Source organism: Saccoglossus kowalevskii, chromosome 5 (assembly GCF_978046115.1).
Source record: "Saccoglossus kowalevskii chromosome 5, keSacKowa6.1, whole genome shotgun sequence".
Taxonomy (NCBI): domain Eukaryota; kingdom Metazoa; phylum Hemichordata; class Enteropneusta; family Harrimaniidae; genus Saccoglossus; species Saccoglossus kowalevskii.
The window spans coordinates 2400364-2420758 of NC_140645.1; the positions used below are offsets into that span (position 1 = coordinate 2400364).

At 36.3% G+C, this 20395-nt stretch overlaps 1 long non-coding RNA gene and 1 other non-coding gene across 2 annotated transcripts; both read left to right on the plus strand.

Moving 5' to 3' along the window:
• The first annotated feature begins 1272 nt into the window (after positions 1 to 1272).
• Mir125a (microRNA mir-125a) lies at positions 1273 to 1374 on the plus strand. The gene has a single exon (NR_037541.2). It is a non-coding gene; the product is annotated as a microRNA mir-125a (primary transcript).
• On the plus strand, positions 1279 to 2568 carry LOC144342146 (uncharacterized). Its single transcript, XR_013418709.2, has 2 exons — positions 1279 to 1406; positions 1593 to 2568. It is a non-coding gene; the product is annotated as an uncharacterized LOC144342146 (long non-coding RNA).
• The last annotated feature ends 17827 nt before the right edge of the window (positions 2569 to 20395 follow it).

The window sequence follows — 20395 nt, forward strand, 5'->3', positions numbered from 1 at the left end:
GTATATGTATATGTACTGGTAATATCCACTCATGAATAAACCACTACCATATAGTATATGTATATGTACTGGTAATATCCACTCATGAATAAACCACTACCATATAGTATATGTATATGTACTGGTAATATCCACTCATGAATAAACCACTACCATATAGTATATGTATATGTACTGGTAATATCCACTCATGAATAAACCACTACCATATAGTATATGTATATGTACTGGTAATATCCACTCATGAATAAACCACTACCATATAGTATATGTATATGTACTGGTAATATCCACTCATGAATAAACCATTACCATATAGTATATGTATATGTACTGGTAATATCCACTCATGAATAAACCACTACCATATAGTATATGTATATGTACTGGTAATATCCACTCATGAATAAACCATTACCATATAGTATATGTATATGTACTGGTAATATCCACTCATGAATAAACCACTGCCATATAGTATATGTATATATACATGTACTGGTAATATCCACTCATGAATAAACCATTACCATATAGTATATGTATATGTACTGGTAATATCCACTCATGAATAAACCACTACCATATAGTATATGTATATGTACTGGTAATATCCACTCATGAATAAACCATTACCATATAGTATATGTATATGTACTGGTAATATCCACTCATGAATAAACCACTGCCATATAGTATATGTATATATACATGTACTGGTAATATCCACTCATGAATAAACCATTACCATATAGTATATGTATATGTACTGGTAATATCCACTCATGAATAAACCACTACCATATAGTATATGTATATGTACTGGTAATATCCACTCATGAATAAACCATTACCATATAGTATATGTATATGTACTGGTAATATCCACTCATGAATAAACCATTACCATATAGTATATGTATATGTACTGGTAATATCCACAATCCCTGTTTTTTCCTCTTATATGAACTTGTTTAGAAATAAACAATATATTAACAAACAAACCGCAGATTATATGGATCAAGTTTACTAGATAGTTATTGACTCAATCCTTATACTTATAGCATGGAGGTAATATTCTTATTACCTCCATGCTTATAGTGACTCAAACACCCTATCAATGCCATACTAATGTCAAAGCCATTTATAGTGTTGATAAGAAGCACACAATTATGTGAAAAAATTCTTTGTTGTGTAATACCTACTGTATATTCTTCATTTCTTCATTCTCACATTCTTTCCTTCTTTACCAGTATTGGTAGAGGATGATGTCTCTATATGTGTATTACCTAATCCCTGAGACCCTAACTTGTGAGAATTACCCAGCATTCACAGGTTAGTGGCTTAGGAATTGGGTGGTGCATTCATAGCAACTGCCAACAGTTATAGGCTGCTCTGAATTTCAGGTAAGAACAACCAGATGCTGACCTCCAAGGTCACAGAGTCAAAGTTCAGAACGTAAATGATACAGTGTTGGTTATTTCTTTACTCAGTCAAGCAGAGCAGAACTTGTATATTTAATTTAGAAGTTCTCTGTATTGTAAGTAAGTGCATTGGTTACGGATTTTCTTGTAATGATTTTTATTTTCCAGTTTTTGTTTCAGAGATGTGAGGAATGCCGAATAAAGTATAATATATTTACAAACTTTTGAAATAAAAACTTTACAATATTTTATATGCAAAACTTAGAAATGTATTGTTTATTTACATTTTAAAGAGAATTTTGGGAAATTTGTGATATTTGTTTTGGGGCATCAGTCTGGTCATATGCGAAAGTGGAAACAAACTTATAATTTATGAGAAAATTGATAAAAATATTTAAGATTTGTTGCCAGCCACTGTTGTCTTTTAATTTTAAACAACAGAAGATTTATTTAACAGTTTATATAAATCAGTCATAACTAATTGAAAATATTTGTATAATAGTTTAGTTTGGTGATTTATTCAATATGCTGTGATGAATCACATACGTAGAGATAAGAATGCAACAGACTGACCTGTCTGTCTTATTGTGTTGTAAATTTATCCTAATATTAACTGTAATATAACCATTGTATACACCTACCATATTTGCTTTATTTAAAGCACACATTGTATACACCTACCATATTTGATTTATTTAAAGCACACATTAATGCTGTAAAAAATAAATTGGTTTCTTGTCCATGGTTATTTTTTCTGTGAATGCAAAGACATAGTTGAAATCTTTTTTATCGTTTTATAATTCATTTTAATTTTTCCTTCAAGTATGTTTAAAACAGACAAACATGTAAGCAGCATTTGAAATGAGCATGAACATGGACCAGAAAAAGATTTATTTTTGTTTGGACTACTGATAGACAAAATTTGATAATGAATGAAAAGGAAGCACAACAAATGTAAACATTACAATCATTTACCAATAAAATATTGGATGTAAATTTGTACAAGTCTGTATTTCTAAGTTATATCTTAATTTAATGACAATAGTTATCCTCCCATATTAAATATAAATTAATTGTAAATAACTTTCAAAATAATTGTATTTAATTTGTGTATTTTTTTAATTAAAGTATTTAATTTGTTAAATTATGTGGTGATTTATTTGTGTGTAGTGATATGTGATGAACATACGATATGCAGAACCACTTGAGACTTTGTTCTTTAGGTGTATTCCTAGAGTCGGTGTTTTTTCTAGTGTTTTCTTAGAGTGATTACCATCGCCATCTTGAACAATATTACATATGTGTATTCAGAAACACACTTATTGAATTGAGTTCATGCAGGCTTTCTGTGAAGATGTTGGGCAGAAATTTTTATTTTTGACATTTCCAATTTTTTCATGGGATAATGACAAAAGAATTGTGTGGTTCTGATAAATTAACAGAAAGATTTATTTATTTTTTCCATCATGAAATCATTTTTTGCTGATCTGGCTTGCTTATTAGTTCCCCCTTGTACCATAAAAATCACAAATTGGCCAAAATTCTGGACAACAGAAACTGCTTCATATGAAGATAAAAAATGTTCATGTTTGATCAAAAGTACAAAGGAGACAATAAATTATAGGTTCATTAATTTTATTTGGCCTAGTCTATATGTATTGACCCAATTAATCCCATTTTCGTTGACTAATTTTATGTGATAATATAAATGGATTTTGCTATCACATACATTTTTATTCTAAAAATGATAAATACCAATGACTCCATATAAAAAAAATGTTGAATACGATTAAAAGAAAATATTTTGATAACAGCTGTTGTGAATACACATCAAGTCCTAATATTGTATATTGAGGCATGAACTGTGCTGTTGAGAGAAATTAATTATCATACATTGTCACAATTTATGAAATGATCTTAGCATATAGGAATGATGTTGAGAACATGAAAGCAGCCCAGTAATCCATTGGGCATCCCAGTACACAGGTCAACCAAAAAACTATGGATAAAAAAGTCGCACTGATAGAAAGTTTCCATGTTGATGGAATTTTTTATTCAAATGGTCCCACCTCATACCAGAATTATCAAGTTACTGTGGTTCCACTTTTTTTAGAGCAAACAGCTTGTCAGTAGAAAAGACAGTTAGTTCGTGATTAGCATTGACACTTCACTGATTAACACCAAGCTATGTATGAAAGTAAAATTCAGTTTTCTGGATTCATACATGTGTCAAAACAAATAGCATAGTGTACAACCAGGTTGTAAAAAAACGATAACAATAATTTGGTGCTGTTTTTGAGAGGTATGTGACCTCTGATTAACTCCACTAATATTTCACAATGTCATATTTGATATCTGTCTCTGTATGCAACAAAGGCTCATATTACAATGTTGTGAATAAATCGGCCAGTTATACCCCCTATCATCGTATGATTTTAAAAAGTTTATGAATAATAAACTAGTGAATTGGTCTGGAGTGTTGTGGGCGGGCGGGCCTTGTGTCAGAGTTGGCCTGTGCACAAGTTTCCATGACACAGAATTTTGTGTTGACTAAATAAATTACATAACGATTCATTTTTGAGAGTCCTCGGTGGAATTGCTGGATTCCAGGCGAGTAGCTTTGTGAAACATTTGGTGTTTATTTTATTTCTTGGCAGTTCTATTTGACTGATATTGTGCTGTGGTCTAGTGTATGTATTTGATAATTATTTCTTGTTTATCTATATTGTATGTGATTTGAGAAATATTTACATCAAATATTAACCTGTTTGTGTACTGTAACTGTGCTTTCCCACTTGACTAAAATGATAATGGGACTGCCAAGTCAAGTTTGGGTAAAAAAACTTTTGCTAAGTTGCACACCATCTTGCTGAGTGACCGTCCAAATGGTTTTCAGAATCCAAGGAGTCAAGTGAACAAAAAAAGAGAATGAATATTCAGTTTTTAAAATGAAAATACTAAAAGGCATCATCACAGTTTTAAGTCTCAAAAATGAAGCCGGCTATACAGTATTAGAAAAGTTGACTCGACTGATGAATTGCTCTCAATGTATCAGTCCGCCATTTCAAAACCAGTTGGTTTTTGCTAAAATTGTATCCACAAACACTTCAGATATTATATCAAATGACAATTTTTTTAATTAAAAGTATGCAAATGTCATTCTCAAATTAAATTAAATGTGTAGGTGTCATAATACAAATTATAATTATGGTGTGAAACCTATACATCGTACTGGAACTGTTTGGCGACTTATTTTTAAGCACTGGGTTACTGGTCATGCTGTTAGAGAACTGAAAGCAAGGCTTGTCTTTGGTCTTCAATTAGGGTTCAAATAATTCATGAATCAAGGAATCATAGATGAAATCTGGATTATAAATAATAAGGGAGTAAGTAGCCTCATCACATCACATTATCTTTTTCTAATATAACACAAGCATAATTTAGGATAAGGCAATACAAGGGGAGAATTAGAGCAAAGAGTAGATGATATGTGCATAAAATTATTTAAGGAATAATTATAAATATAGTTTCAAAAGAGTTGGCATGTATCTACCTGTGCATGACTGTTTTACACAAACGACAGTCAAATATTCATTGCAGTGTTGATGATCCATGTTTTATTTTGGATTAGTTTAACCCTAATTCAGGATTACCCTAATCATTTTAATAACCACACATCAAATCATCCAAAGTTAGATATTAATTTAGATAATAGTAAAAATACATTGTTATCCAATAAAAACCCATCTAGGTGACTTAATAACTAACACCTCTAAACTAAATCAACTTGTTCTCATGACTACAATAAATCCATTAACAAACCTTGAATTACCGCATCTCACCATGACAACCAGATACCATTAAATATTTGATGCCAATACAAAATGTATACTGGGGTATGGTTTAGCAGTTTGCTAGAAGAGACAATCTAAATGCAATGCAGTACCATCTAAATGTGATGCAGTACCATGTGAATGTGATGCAGTACCATCTAAATGTAATGCAGTACCATGTGAATGTGATGCAGTACCATCTAAATGCAATGCAGTACCATCTAAATGTGATGCAGTGCCATGTGAATGTGATGCAGTACCATCTAAATGTGATGCAGTACCATCTAAATGCAATGCAGTACCATCTAAATGTAATGCAGTACCATGTGAAGGTGATGCAGTACCATCTAAATGTGATGCAGTGCCATGTGAATGTGATGCAGTACCATCTAAATGTGATGCAGTACCATGTGAATGTGATGCAGTACCATCTAAATGTAATGCAGTACCATGTGAAGGTGATGCAGTACCATGTGAAGGTGATGCAGTACCATGTGAATGTGATGCAGTACCATGTGGAGGTGATGCAGTACCATCTAAATGTGATGCAGTACCATGTGAATGTGATGCAGTACCATCTAAATGTGATGCAGTACCATGTGAATGTGATGCAGTACAATCTAAATGTGATGCAGTACCATGTGAATGTGATGCAGTACCATCTAAATGTAATGCAGTACCATGTGAATGTTATGCAGTACCATCTAAATGTAATGCAGTACCATGTGAATGTGATGCAGTACCATCTAAATGCAATGCAGTACCATCTAAATGTGATGCAGTACCATGTGAATGTGATGCAGTACCATGTGAAGGTGATGCAGTACCATCTAAATGCAATGCAGTACCATCTAAATGTGATGCAGTACCATGTGAATGTGATGCAGTACCATCTAAATGTGATGCAGTACCATGTGAATGTGATGCAGTACCATCTAAATGTAATGCAGTACCATGTGAATGTGATGCAGTACCATCTAAATGTAATGCAGTACCATGTGAAGGTGATGCAGTACCATGTGAAGGTGATGCAATGCCGTCTTAATGTGATGCAATATCTGTTCAATGTGATGCAGTACCATGTGAAGGTGATGCAGTACCATGTGAATGTGATGCAGTACCATCTAAATGTGATGCAGTACCATGTGAATGTGATGCAGTACTATCTAAATGTGATGCAGTACCATGTGAATGTGATGCAGTACCATGTGAATGTGATGCAGTACCATGTGAATGTGATGCAGTACCATCTAAATGTAATGCAGTACCATGTGAATGTGATGCAGTACCATCTAAATGTAATGCAGTACCATGTGAAGGTGATGCAGTACCATCTAAATGCAATGCAGTACCATCTAAATGTGATGCAGTACCATGTGAATGTGATGCAGTACCATGTGAAGGTGATGCAGTACCATCTAAATGCAATGCAGTACCATCTAAATGTGATGCAGTACCATGTGAATGTGATGCAGTACCATCTAAATGTAATGCAGTACCATGTGAATGTGATGCAGTACCATGTGAAGGTGATGCAATGCCGTCTTAATGTGATGCAATATCTGTTCAATGTGATGCAGTACCATGTGAAGGTGATGCAGTACCATGTGAATGTGATGCAGTACCATGTGAAGGTGATGCAGTACCATCTAAATGTGATGCAGTACCATGTGAATGTGATGCAGTACTATCTAAATGTGATGCAGTACCATGTGAATGTGATGCAGTACCATGTGAATGTGATGCAGTACCATCTAAATGTAATGCAGTACCATGTGAATGTGATGCAGTACCATCTAAATGTAATGCAGTACCATGTGAAGGTGATGCAGTACCATGTGAAGGTGATGCAATGTCGTCTTAATGTGATGCAATATCTGTTCAAGATAAGGTGGTATGATTGTGAAGGAGTGAGTATAAGGTAGCACTAAAACATCAACATTTGTAGCATTTCATTTACAATTTAGTGATTTGTTCTCTAAAAATAACATTAGTGGTTAATATAGAAACCTATTCATGGTTACACAGAAATTATGAACCCAAACTTTGAACCCGGCATGCTTTGCAGTAGACACAACACTGTCCTGTATATGAGGAATTCATCCAAATATTTTTTGAGAAGACTTATCACAAAGTGATCAAGTACAAAATATACTAGTATGTGCATGTAGCAAGGTAATTTCTGGCATTTCGACTTTTAGTCTCTGTACTACCAGTGACAACAAGAGTGTAATGTAGCAAAGGTAGAACTGATTCCTTCATAGCCTCGTTTATGTGGGTGATTAAAATATATTAATTAGAGTAATTTAAAAAGATTGATAAAGTAACTTAGAACGTTATCTTGTGATATTTGTGTCAGTAAACTGTATTTAGATAAGTTGCCAAACACTGTTTTTTCCTTCCATCCTAAAATAGTAATACTTACTATAATCCAGCAATAAACAATGGTTATATTCGCTTACCCGTAGGAAAACTTGATAACTCAGTGACCGATCAGAAATCACTTTATCCACTTTAGGAATGACTCTCTTTTGAAGTTAACATATTATTATACAATAAAGCTGTGACCCGGTCAAGTTAAGTTTGTAATTTACGTCAAACAACCAGTCATTAATTGTTGTATTACATAACTGTCTTCTTAGATGGTTACATCAAATGGTATCCACATGGTTATTGAATGCTACTGACTTTCAACCAAAATTATATTTTGCTTTTTCCTCTCAAAAACAATTTATGAATGCATGTACTATTAATAATAGTAAGTAATTTATTATAGTGACCTGCAGCTCAGAGAACTGCCCAGCCCAGTGGACTTATAAGTCACCTTAAATAATAACAATTACTTTTACAAATAAAGGTTATGAAAGAGAGATTGAAATAATATATCAACAATACAATCGTGTAGTTCAGTAAATTCAGACATACAACAAATTTCTTCTTTTGTAAAAAGCTGTTTCTATAAAATGAGCAAGTTTTCTTATTGGCCCTGAAAATAAATACACCAGTATTTGTTCCCATGATATGACAGTTATTTCATTAAGAAATGGAGTAATTGTTTGGAGTAATTGTATACTTTTTGGAAAAGCATCTTTTGGTCAGATATTAAAAATTGTTTTCAGTTTGTGTTTTTAACTTGATTTAATAAAAAAATCTGTTTGGAAATGTTAAATGTAAGTTGATTGGGTCATTAGTTTACATCAATGTATGTAACAGAATTCTACATGTCTGGGAATGGAACGTGTTACTGCTATATGTGTTAGTATGTCATGTAGATATGTAACTGGGAATGGATCGTGTTACTGCTATATGTGTCAGTATGTCATGTAGATACGTGTCTAGGAATAGACCGTGTTACTGTTATATATGTCAGTATGTCATGTAGATATGTGTCTAGGAATAGACCGTGTTACTGCTATATGTGTCAGCATGTCATGTAGATACGTGTCTAGGAATAGACCGTGTTACTGTTATATGTGTCAGTATGTCATGTAGATACGTGTCTAGGAATAGACCGTGTTACTGCTATATGTGTCAGTATGTCATGTAGATACGTGTCTAGGAATAGACCGTGTTACTGCTATAAGTGTCAGTATGTCATGTAGATACATGTCTAGGAATAGACCGTGTTACTGCTATATATGTTAGTATGTCATGTAGATACGTGTCTAGGAATAGACCGTGTTACTGCTATATGTGTCAGTATGTCATGTAGATACGTGTCTAGGAATAGACCGTGTTACTGCTATATGTGTCAGTATGTCATGTAGATACATGTCTAGGAATAGACCGTGTTACTGCTATATATGTCAGTATGTCATGTAGATACGTGTCTAGGAATAGACCGTGTTACTGCTATATGTGTCAGTATGTCATGTAGATACGTGTCTAGGAATAGACCGTGTTACTGCTATATGTGTCAGTATGTCATGTAGATACGTGTCTAGGAATAGACCATGTTACCGCTATATGTGTCAGTATGTCATGTATATACGTGTCTAGGAATAGACCGTGTTACTGCTATACATGTCAGTATGTCATGTAGATACATGTCTAGGAATAGACCGTGTTACTGCTATATATGTTAGTATGTCATGTAGATACGTGTCTAGGAATAGACCGTGTTACTGCTATATGTGTCAGTATGTCATGTAGATACGTGTCTAGGAATAGACCGTGTTACTGCTATATGTGTCAGTATGTCATGTAGATACATGTCTAGGAATAGACCGTGTTACTGCTATATATGTCAGTATGTCATGTAGATACGTGTCTAGGAATAGACCGTGTTACTGCTATATGTGTCAGTATGTCATGTAGATACGTGTCTAGGAATAGACCGTGTTACTGCTATATGTGTCAGTATGTCATGTAGATACGTGTCTAGGAATAGACCATGTTACCGCTATATGTGTCAGTATGTCATGTATATACGTGTCTAGGAATAGACCGTGTTACTGCTATACATGTCAGTATGTCATGTAGATACGTGTCTAGGAATAGACCGTGTTACTTCTATACGTGTCAGTATGTCATATAAATATGTGTCTAGGAATAGAGTGTGTTACTTCTATATGTGTCAGTATATCATGTAGATACGTGTCTGGGAATGGACTGTGTTACTGCTATATGTGTCAGTATGTCATGTAGATACGTGTCTAAGAATAGACCGTGTTACTGCTATATGTGTCAGTATGTCATGTAGATACGCGTCTAGGAAAGGACCGTGTTACTGCTATCTGTGTCGGTATGTCATGTAGATACATGTCTAGGAATAGACTGTGTTACTGCTATATGTGTCAGTATGTCATGTAGATACATGTCTGGGAATAGACTGTGTTACTGCTATATGTGTCAGTATGTCATGTAGATACGTGTCTAGGAATAGACCGTGTTACTTCTATATGTGTCAGTATGTCATGTAGATACATGTCTAGGAATAGACTGTGTTACTGCTATATGTGTCAGTATGTCATGTAGATACGTGTCTAGGAATGGACCGTGTTACTGCTATCTGTGTCGGTATGTCATGTAGATACATGTCTTGGAATAGACTGTGTTACTGCTATATGTGTCAGTATGTCATGTAGATACATGTCTGGGAATAGACTGTGTTACTGCTATATGTGTCAGTATGTCATGTAGATACGTGTCTAGGAATAGACCGTGTTACTTCTATATGTGTCAGTATGTCATGTAGATACGTGTCTAGGAATAGACCGTGTTACTGCTATATATGTCAGTATGTCATGTAGATATGTGTCTAGGAATAGACCATGTTACTGCTATATGTGTCAGTATGTCATGTAGATACGTGTCTAGGAATAGACCGTGTTACTGCTATATGTGTCAGTATGTCATGTAGATACGTGTCTAGGAATAGACCGTGTTACTGCTATATGTGTCAGTATATCATGTAGATACGTGTCTAGGAATAGACCATGTTACTGCTATATGTGTCAGTATGTCATGTAGATACGTGTCTAGGAATAGACCATGTTACTGCTATATGTGTCAGTATGTCATGTAGATACGTGTCTAGGAATAGACCATGTTACTGCTATATGTGTCAGTATGTCATGTAGATACGTGTCTAGGAATAGACCGTGTTACTGTTATATATGTCAGTATGTCATGTAGATATGTGTCTAGGAATAGACCGTGTTACTGCTATATGTGTCAGCATGTCATGTAGATACGTGTCTAGGAATAGACCGTGTTACTGTTATATGTGTCAGTATGTCATGTAGATACGTGTCTAGGAATAGACCGTGTTACTGCTATATGTGTCAGTATGTCATGTAGATACGTGTCTAGGAATAGACCGTGTTACTGCTATAAGTGTCAGTATGTCATGTAGATACATGTCTAGGAATAGACCGTGTTACTGCTATATATGTTAGTATGTCATGTAGATACGTGTCTAGGAATAGACCGTGTTACTGCTATATGTGTCAGTATGTCATGTAGATACGTGTCTAGGAATAGACCGTGTTACTGCTATATGTGTCAGTATGTCATGTAGATACGTGTCTAGGAATAGACCATGTTACCGCTATATGTGTCAGTATGTCATGTATATACGTGTCGAGGAATAGACCGTGTTACTGCTATACATGTCAGTATGTCATGTAGATACGTGTCTAGGAATAGACCGTGTTACTTCTATACGTGTCAGTATGTCATATAAATATGTGTCTAGGAATAGACTGTGTTACTTCTATATGTGTCAGTATATCATGTAGATACGTGTCTGGGAATGGACTGTGTTACTGCTATATGTGTCAGTATGTCATGTAGATACGTGTCTAAGAATAGACCGTGTTACTGCTATATGTGTCAGTATGTCATGTAGATACGTGTCTAGGAATGGACCGTGTTACTGCTATATGTGTCAGTATGTCATGTAGATACATGTCTAGGAATAGACTGTTACTGCTATATGTGTCAGTATGTCATGTAGATACGCGTCTAGGAAAGGACCGTGTTACTGCTATCTGTGTCGGTATGTCATGTAGATACATGTCTAGGAATAGACTGTGTTACTGCTATATGTGTCAGTATGTCATGTAGATACATGTCTGGGAATAGACTGTGTTACTGCTATATGTGTCAGTATGTCATGTAGATACGTGTCTAGGAATAGACCGTGTTACTTCTATATGTGTCAGTATGTCATGTAGATACATGTCTAGGAATAGACTGTGTTACTGCTATATGTGTCAGTATGTCATGTAGATACGTGTCTAGGAATGGACCGTGTTACTTCTATATGTGTCATGTGTCATGTAGATACGTGTCGAGGAATAGACCGTGTTACTGCCATATGTGTCAGTAAGGCATGTAGATATGTGTCTGTGAAGAGACCGTGTTACTGCTATAGGTGTCAGTATGTTATGTAGATATGTGTCAAGGAGTAGACCATGTTACTGCTATATATGTCAGTATGTCATGTAGATACGTGTCTTGGAATAGACCGTGTTACTGCTATATGTGTCAGTATGTCATGTAGATACGTGTCTTGGAATAGACCGTGTTACTGCTATATGTGTCAGTATGTCATGTAGATACGTGTCTTTGAGTAGACCGTGTTACTGCTATATGTGTCAGTATGTCATGTAGATACGTGTCTAGGAATAGACTGTGTTGCTGCTATATGTGTCAGTATGTCATGTATATACGTGTCTCGGAATAGACCGTGTTACTGCTATACATGTCAGTATGTCATGTAGATACGTGTCTAGGAATAGACCGTGTTACTTCTATACGTGTCAGTATGTCATATAAATATGTGTCTAGGAATAGACTGTGTTACTTCTATATGTGTCAGTATATCATATAGATACGTGTCTGGGAATGGACTGTGTTACTGCTATATGTGTCAGTATGTCATGTAGATACGTGTCTAGGAATAGACCGTGTTATGGCTATATGTGTCAGTATGTCATGTAGATACGTGTCTAAGAATAGACCGTGTTACTGCTATATGTGTCAGTATGTCATGTAGATACGTGTCTAGGAAAGGACCGTGTTACTGCTATATGTGTCAGTATGTCATATAGATACATGTCTAGGAATAGACCGTGTTACTGCTATATGTGTCAGTATGTCATGTAGATACATGTCTAGGAAAGGACCGTGTTACTGCTATCTGTGTCGGTATGTCATGTAGATACATGTCTTGGAATAGACTGTGTTACTGCTATATGTGTCAGTATGTCATGTAGATACATGTCTGGGAATAGACTGTGTTACTGCTATATGTGTCAGTATGTCATGTAGATACGTGTCTAGGAATAGACCGTGTTACTTCTATATGTGTCAGTATGTCATGTAGATACATGTCTAGGAATAGACTGTGTTACTGCTATATGTGTCAGTATGTCATGTAGATACGTGTCTAGGAATGGACCATGTTACTGCTATATGTGTCAGTATGTCTTGTAGATACGTGTCTGGGAATGGACCCTGTTACTGCTATATGTGTCAGTATGGCATGTAGATACGTGTCTGGGAATGGACCATGTTACTGCTATATGTGTCAGTATGTCATGTAAATACGTGTCTAGGAATAGACCGTGTTACTGCTATATGTGTCAGTATGTCATGTAGATACATGTCTAGGAAAGGGCCGTGTTACTGCTATATGTGTCAGTATGTCATGTATATACATGTCTAGGAATAGACTGTGTTACTGCTATATGTGTCAGTATGTCATGTAGATACATGTCTGGGAATAGACTGTGTTACTGCTATATGTGTCAGTATGTCATGTAGATACGTGTCTAGGAATAGACCGTGTTACTTCTATATGTGTCAGTATGTCATGTAGATACATGTCTAGGAATAGACTGTGTTACTGCTATATGTGTCAGTATGTCATGTAGATACGTGTCTAGGAATGGACCGTGTTACTGCTATATGTGTCAGTATGTCTTGTAGATACGTGTCTGGGAATGGACCCTGTTACTGCTATATGTGTCAGTATGTCATGTAGATACGTGTCTGGGAATGGACTGTGTTACTGCTATATGTGTCAGTATGTCATGTAGATACGTGTCTAGGAATAGACCGTGTTACTTCTATATGTGTCAGTATGTCATGTAGATACGTGTCTAGGAATAGACCGTGTTACTGCTATATATGTCAGTATGTCATGTAGATATGTGTCTAGGAATAGACCATGTTACTGCTATATGTGTCAGTATGTCATGTAGATACGTGTCTAGGAATAGACCGTGTTACTGCTATATGTGTCAGTATGTCATGTAGATATGTGTCTAGGAATAGACCGTGTTACTGCTATATGTGTCAGTATATCATGTAGATACGTGTCTAGGAATAGACCATGTTACTGCTATATGTGTCAGTATGTCATGTAGATACGTGTCTAGGAATAGACCATGTTACTGCTATATGTGTCAGTATGTCATGTAGATACGTGTCTAGGAATAGACCATGTTACTGCTATATGTGTCAGTATGTCATGTAGATACGTGTCTAGGAATAGACCGTGTTACTGTTATATATGTCAGTATGTCATGTAGATATGTGTCTAGGAATAGACCGTGTTACTGCTATATGTGTCAGCATGTCATGTAGATACGTGTCTAGGAATAGACCGTGTTACTGTTATATGTGTCAGTATGTCATGTAGATACGTGTCTAGGAATAGACCGTGTTACTGCTATATGTGTCAGTATGTCATGTAGATACGTGTCTAGGAATAGACCGTGTTACAGCTATAAGTGTCAGTATGTCATGTAGATACATGTCTAGGAATAGACCGTGTTACTGCTATATATGTTAGTATGTCATGTAGATACGTGTCTAGGAATAGACCGTGTTACTGCTATATGTGTCAGTATGTCATGTAGATACGTGTCTAGGAATAGACCGTGTTACTGCTATATGTGTCAGTATGTCATGTAGATACGTGTCTAGGAATAGACCATGTTACCGCTATATGTGTCAGTATGTCATGTATATACGTGTCTAGGAATAGACCGTGTTACTGCTATACATGTCAGTATGTCATGTAGATACGTGTCTAGGAATAGACCGTGTTACTTCTATACGTGTCAGTATGTCATATAAATATGTGTCTAGGAATAGACTGTGTTACTTCTATATGTGTCAGTATATCATATAGATACGTGTCTGGGAATGGACTGTGTTACTGCTATATGTGTCAGTATGTCATGTAGATACGTGTCTAGGAATAGACCGTGTTATGGCTATATGTGTCAGTATGTCATGTAGATACGTGTCTAAGAATAGACCGTGTTACTGCTATATGTGTCAGTATGTCATGTAGATACGTGTCTAGGAAAGGACCGTGTTACTGCTATATGTGTCAGTATGTCATATAGATACATGTCTAGGAATAGACCGTGTTACTGCTATATGTGTCAGTATGTCATGTAGATACATGTCTAGGAAAGGACCGTGTTACTGCTATCTGTGTCGGTATGTCATGTAGATACATGTCTTGGAATAGACTGTGTTACTGCTATATGTGTCAGTATGTCATGTAGATACATGTCTGGGAATAGACTGTGTTACTGCTATATGTGTCAGTATGTCATGTAGATACGTGTCTAGGAATAGACCGTGTTACTTCTATATGTGTCAGTATGTCATGTAGATACATGTCTAGCAATAGACTGTGTTACTGCTATATGTGTCAGTATGTCATGTAGATACGTGTCTAGGAATGGACCATGTTACTGCTATATGTGTCAGTATGTCTTGTAGATACGTGTCTGGGAATGGACCCTGTTACTGCTATATGTGTCAGTATGGCATGTAGATACGTGTCTGGGAATGGACCATGTTACTGCTATATGTGTCAGTATGTCATGTAAATACGTGTCTAGGAATAGACCGTGTTACTGCTATATGTGTCAGTATGTCATGTAGATACATGTCTAGGAAAGGACCGTGTTACTGCTATATGTGTCAGTATGTCATGTATATTCATGTCTAGGAATAGACTGTGTTACTGCTATATGTGTCAGTATGTCATGTAGATACATGTCTGGGAATAGACTGTGTTACTGCTATATGTGTCAGTATGTCATGTAGATACGTGTCTAGGAATAGACCGTGTTACTTCTATATGTGTCAGTATGTCATGTAGATACATGTCTAGGAATAGACTGTGTTACTGCTATATGTGTCAGTATGTCATGTAGATACGTGTCTAGGAATGGACCGTGTTACTGCTATATGTGTCAGTATGTCTTGTAGATACGTGTCTGGGAATGGACCCTGTTACTGCTATATGTGTCAGTATGTCATGTAGATACGTGTCTGGGAATGGACTGTGTTACTGCTATATGTGTCAGTATGTCATGTAGATACGTGTCTAGGAATAGACCGTGTTACTTCTATGTGTCAGTATGTCATGTAGATACGTGTCTAGGAATAGACCGTGTTACTGCTATATATGTCAGTATGTCATGTAGATATGTGTCTAGGAATAGACCATGTTACTGCTATATGTGTCAGTATGTCATGTAGATACGTGTCTAGGAATAGACCGTGTTACTGCTATATGTGTCAGTATGTCATGTAGATATGTGTCTAGGAATAGACCGTGTTACTGCTATATGTGTCAGTATATCATGTAGATACGTGTCTAGGAATAGACCATGTTACTGCTATATGTGTCAGTATGTCATGTAGATACGTGTCTAGGAATAGACCATGTTACTGCTATATGTGTCAGTATGTCATGTAGATACGTGTCTAGGAATAGACCATGTTACTGCTATATGTGTCAGTATGTCATGTAGATACGTGTCTAGGAATAGACCGTGTTACTGTTATATATGTCAGTATGTCATGTAGATATGTGTCTAGGAATAGACCGTGTTACTGCTATATGTGTCAGCATGTCATGTAGATACGTGTCTAGGAATAGACCGTGTTACTGTTATATGTGTCAGTATGTCATGTAGATACGTGTCTAGGAATAGACCGTGTTACTGCTATATGTGTCAGTATGTCATGTAGATACGTGTCTAGGAATAGACCGTGTTACAGCTATAAGTGTCAGTATGTCATGTAGATACATGTCTAGGAATAGACCGTGTTACTGCTATATATGTTAGTATGTCATGTAGATACGTGTCTAGGAATAGACCGTGTTACTGCTATATGTGTCAGTATGTCTTGTAGATACGTGTCTGGGAATGGACCCTGTTACTGCTATATGTGTCAGTATGTCATGTAGATACGTGTCTGGGAATGGACTGTGTTACTGCTATATGTGTCAGTATGTCATGTAGATACGTGTCTAGGAATAGACCGTGTTACTTCTATATGTGTCAGTATGTCATGTAGATACGTGTCTAGGAATAGACCGTGTTACTGCTATATATGTCAGTATGTCATGTAGATATGTGTCTAGGAATAGACCATGTTACTGCTATATGTGTCAGTATGTCATGTAGATACGTGTCTAGGAATAGGCCGTGTTACTGCTATATGTGTCAGTATGTCATGTAGATATGTGTCTAGGAATAGACCGTGTTACTGCTATATGTGTCAGTATATCATGTAGATACGTGTCTAGGAATAGACCATGTTACTGCTATATGTGTCAGTATGTCATGTAGATACGTGTCTAGGAATAGACCATGTTACTGCTATATGTGTCAGTATGTCATGTAGATACGTGTCTAGGAATAGACCATGTTACTGCTATATGTGTCAGTATGTCATGTAGATACGTGTCTAGGAATAGACCGTGTTACTGTTATATATGTCAGTATGTCATGTAGATATGTGTCTAGGAATAGACCGTGTTACTGCTATATGTGTCAGCATGTCATGTAGATACGTGTCTAGGAATAGACCGTGTTACTGTTATATGTGTCAGTATGTCATGTAGATACGTGTCTAGGAATAGACCGTGTTACGGCTATATGTGTCATTATGTCATGTAGATACGTGTCTAGGAATAGACCGTGTTACAGCTATAAGTGTCAGTATGTCATGTAGATACATGTCTAGGAATAGACCGTGTTACTGCTATATATGTTAGTATGTCATGTAGATACGTGTCTAGGAATAGACCGTGTTACTGCTATATGTGTCAGTATGTCATGTAGATACGTGTCTAGGAATAGACCGTGTTACTGCTATATGTGTCAGTATGTCATGTAGATACGTGTCTAGGAATAGACCATGTTACCGCTATATGTGTCAGTATGTCATGTATATACGTGTCTAGGAATAGACCGTGTTACTGCTATACATGTCAGTATGTCATGTAGATACGTGTCTAGGAATAGACCGTGTTACTTCTATACGTGTCAGTATGTCATATAAATATGTGTCTAGGAATAGACTGTGTTACTTCTATATGTGTCAGTATATCATATAGATACGTGTCTGGGAATGGACTGTGTTACTGCTATATGTGTCAGTATGTCATGTAGATACGTGTCTAGGAATAGACCGTGTTATGGCTATATGTGTCAGTATGTCATGTAGATACGTGTCTAAGAATAGACCGTGTTACTGCTATATGTGTCAGTATGTCATGTAGATACGTGTCTAGGAAAGGACCGTGTTACTGCTATATGTGTCAGTATGTCATATAGATACATGTCTAGGAATAGACCGTGTTACTGCTATATGTGTCAGTATGTCATGTAGATACATGTCTAGGAAAGGACCGTGTTACTGCTATCTGTGTCGGTATGTCATGTAGATACATGTCTTGGAATAGACTGTGTTACTGCTATATGTGTCAGTATGTCATGTAGATACATGTCTGGGAATAGACTGTGTTACTGCTATATGTGTCAGTATGTCATGTAGATACGTGTCTAGGAATAGACCGTGTTACTTCTATATGTGTCAGTATGTCATGTAGATACATGTCTAGCAATAGACTGTGTTACTGCTATATGTGTCAGTATGTCATGTAGATACGTGTCTAGGAATGGACCATGTTACTGCTATATGTGTCAGTATGTCTTGTAGATACGTGTCTGGGAATGGACCCTGTTACTGCTATATGTGTCAGTATGGCATGTAGATACGTGTCTGGGAATGGACCATGTTACTGCTATATGTGTCAGTATGTCATGTAAATACGTGTCTAGGAATAGACCGTGTTACTGCTATATGTGTCAGTATGTCATGTAGATACATGTCTAGGAAAGGACCGTGTTACTGCTATATGTGTCAGTATGTCATGTATATACATGTCTAGGAATAGACTGTGTTACTGCTATATGTGTCAGTATGTCATGTAGATACATGTCTGGGAATAGACTGTGTTACTGCTATATGTGTCAGTATGTCATGTAGATACGTGTCTAGGAATAGACCGTGTTACTTCTATATGTGTCAGTATGTCATGTAGATACATGTCTAGGAATAGACTGTGTTACTGCTATATGTGTCAGTATGTCATGTAGATACGTGTCTAGGAATGGACCGTGTTACTGCTATATGTGTCAGTATGTCTTGTAGATACGTGTCTGGGAATGGACCCTGTTACTGCTATATGTGTCAGTATGTCATGTAGATACGTGTCTGGGAATGGACTGTGTTACTGCTATATGTGTCAGTATGTCATGTAGATACGTGTCTAGGAATAGACCGTGTTACTTCTATGTGTCAGTATGTCATGTAGATACGTGTCTAGGAATAGACCGTGTTACTGCTATATATGTCAGTATGTCATGTAGATATGTGTCTAGGAATAGACCATGTTACTGCTATATGTGTCAGTATGTCATGTAGATACGTGTCTAGGAATAGACCGTGTTACTGCTATATGTGTCAGTATGTCATGTAGATATGTGTCTAGGAATAGACCGTGTTACTGCTATATGTGTCAGTATATCATGTAGATACGTGTCTAGGAATAGACCATGTTACTGCTATATGTGTCAGTATGTCATGTAGATACGTGTCTAGGAATAGACCATGTTACTGCTATATGTGTCAGTATGTCATGTAGATACGTGTCTAGGAATAGACCATGTTACTGCTATATGTGTCAGTATGTCATGTAGATACGTGTCTAGGAATAGACCGTGTTACTGTTATATATGTCAGTATGTCATGTAGATATGTGTCTAGGAATAGACCGTGTTACTGCTATAGGTGTCAGCATGTCATGTAGATACGTGTCTAGGAATAGACCGTGTTACTGTTATATGTGTCAGTATGTCATGTAGATACGTGTCTAGGAATAGACCGTGTTACTGCTATATGTGTCAGTATGTCATGTAGATACGTGTCTAGGAATAGACCGTGTTACAGCTATAAGTGTCAGTATGTCATGTAGATACATGTCTAGGAATAGACCGTGTTACTGCTATATATGTTAGTATGTCATGTAGATACGTGTCTAGGAATAGACCGTGTTACTGCTATATGTGTCAGTATGTCATGTAGATACGTGTCTAGGAATAGACCGTGTTACTGCTATATGTGTCAGTATGTCATGTAGATATGTGTCTAGGAATAGACCGTGTTACTGCTATATGTGTCAGTATATCATGTAGATACGTGTCTAGGAATAGACCATGTTACTGCTATATGTGTCAGTATGTCATGTAGATACGTGTCTAGGAATAGACCATGTTACTGCTATATGTGTCAGTATGT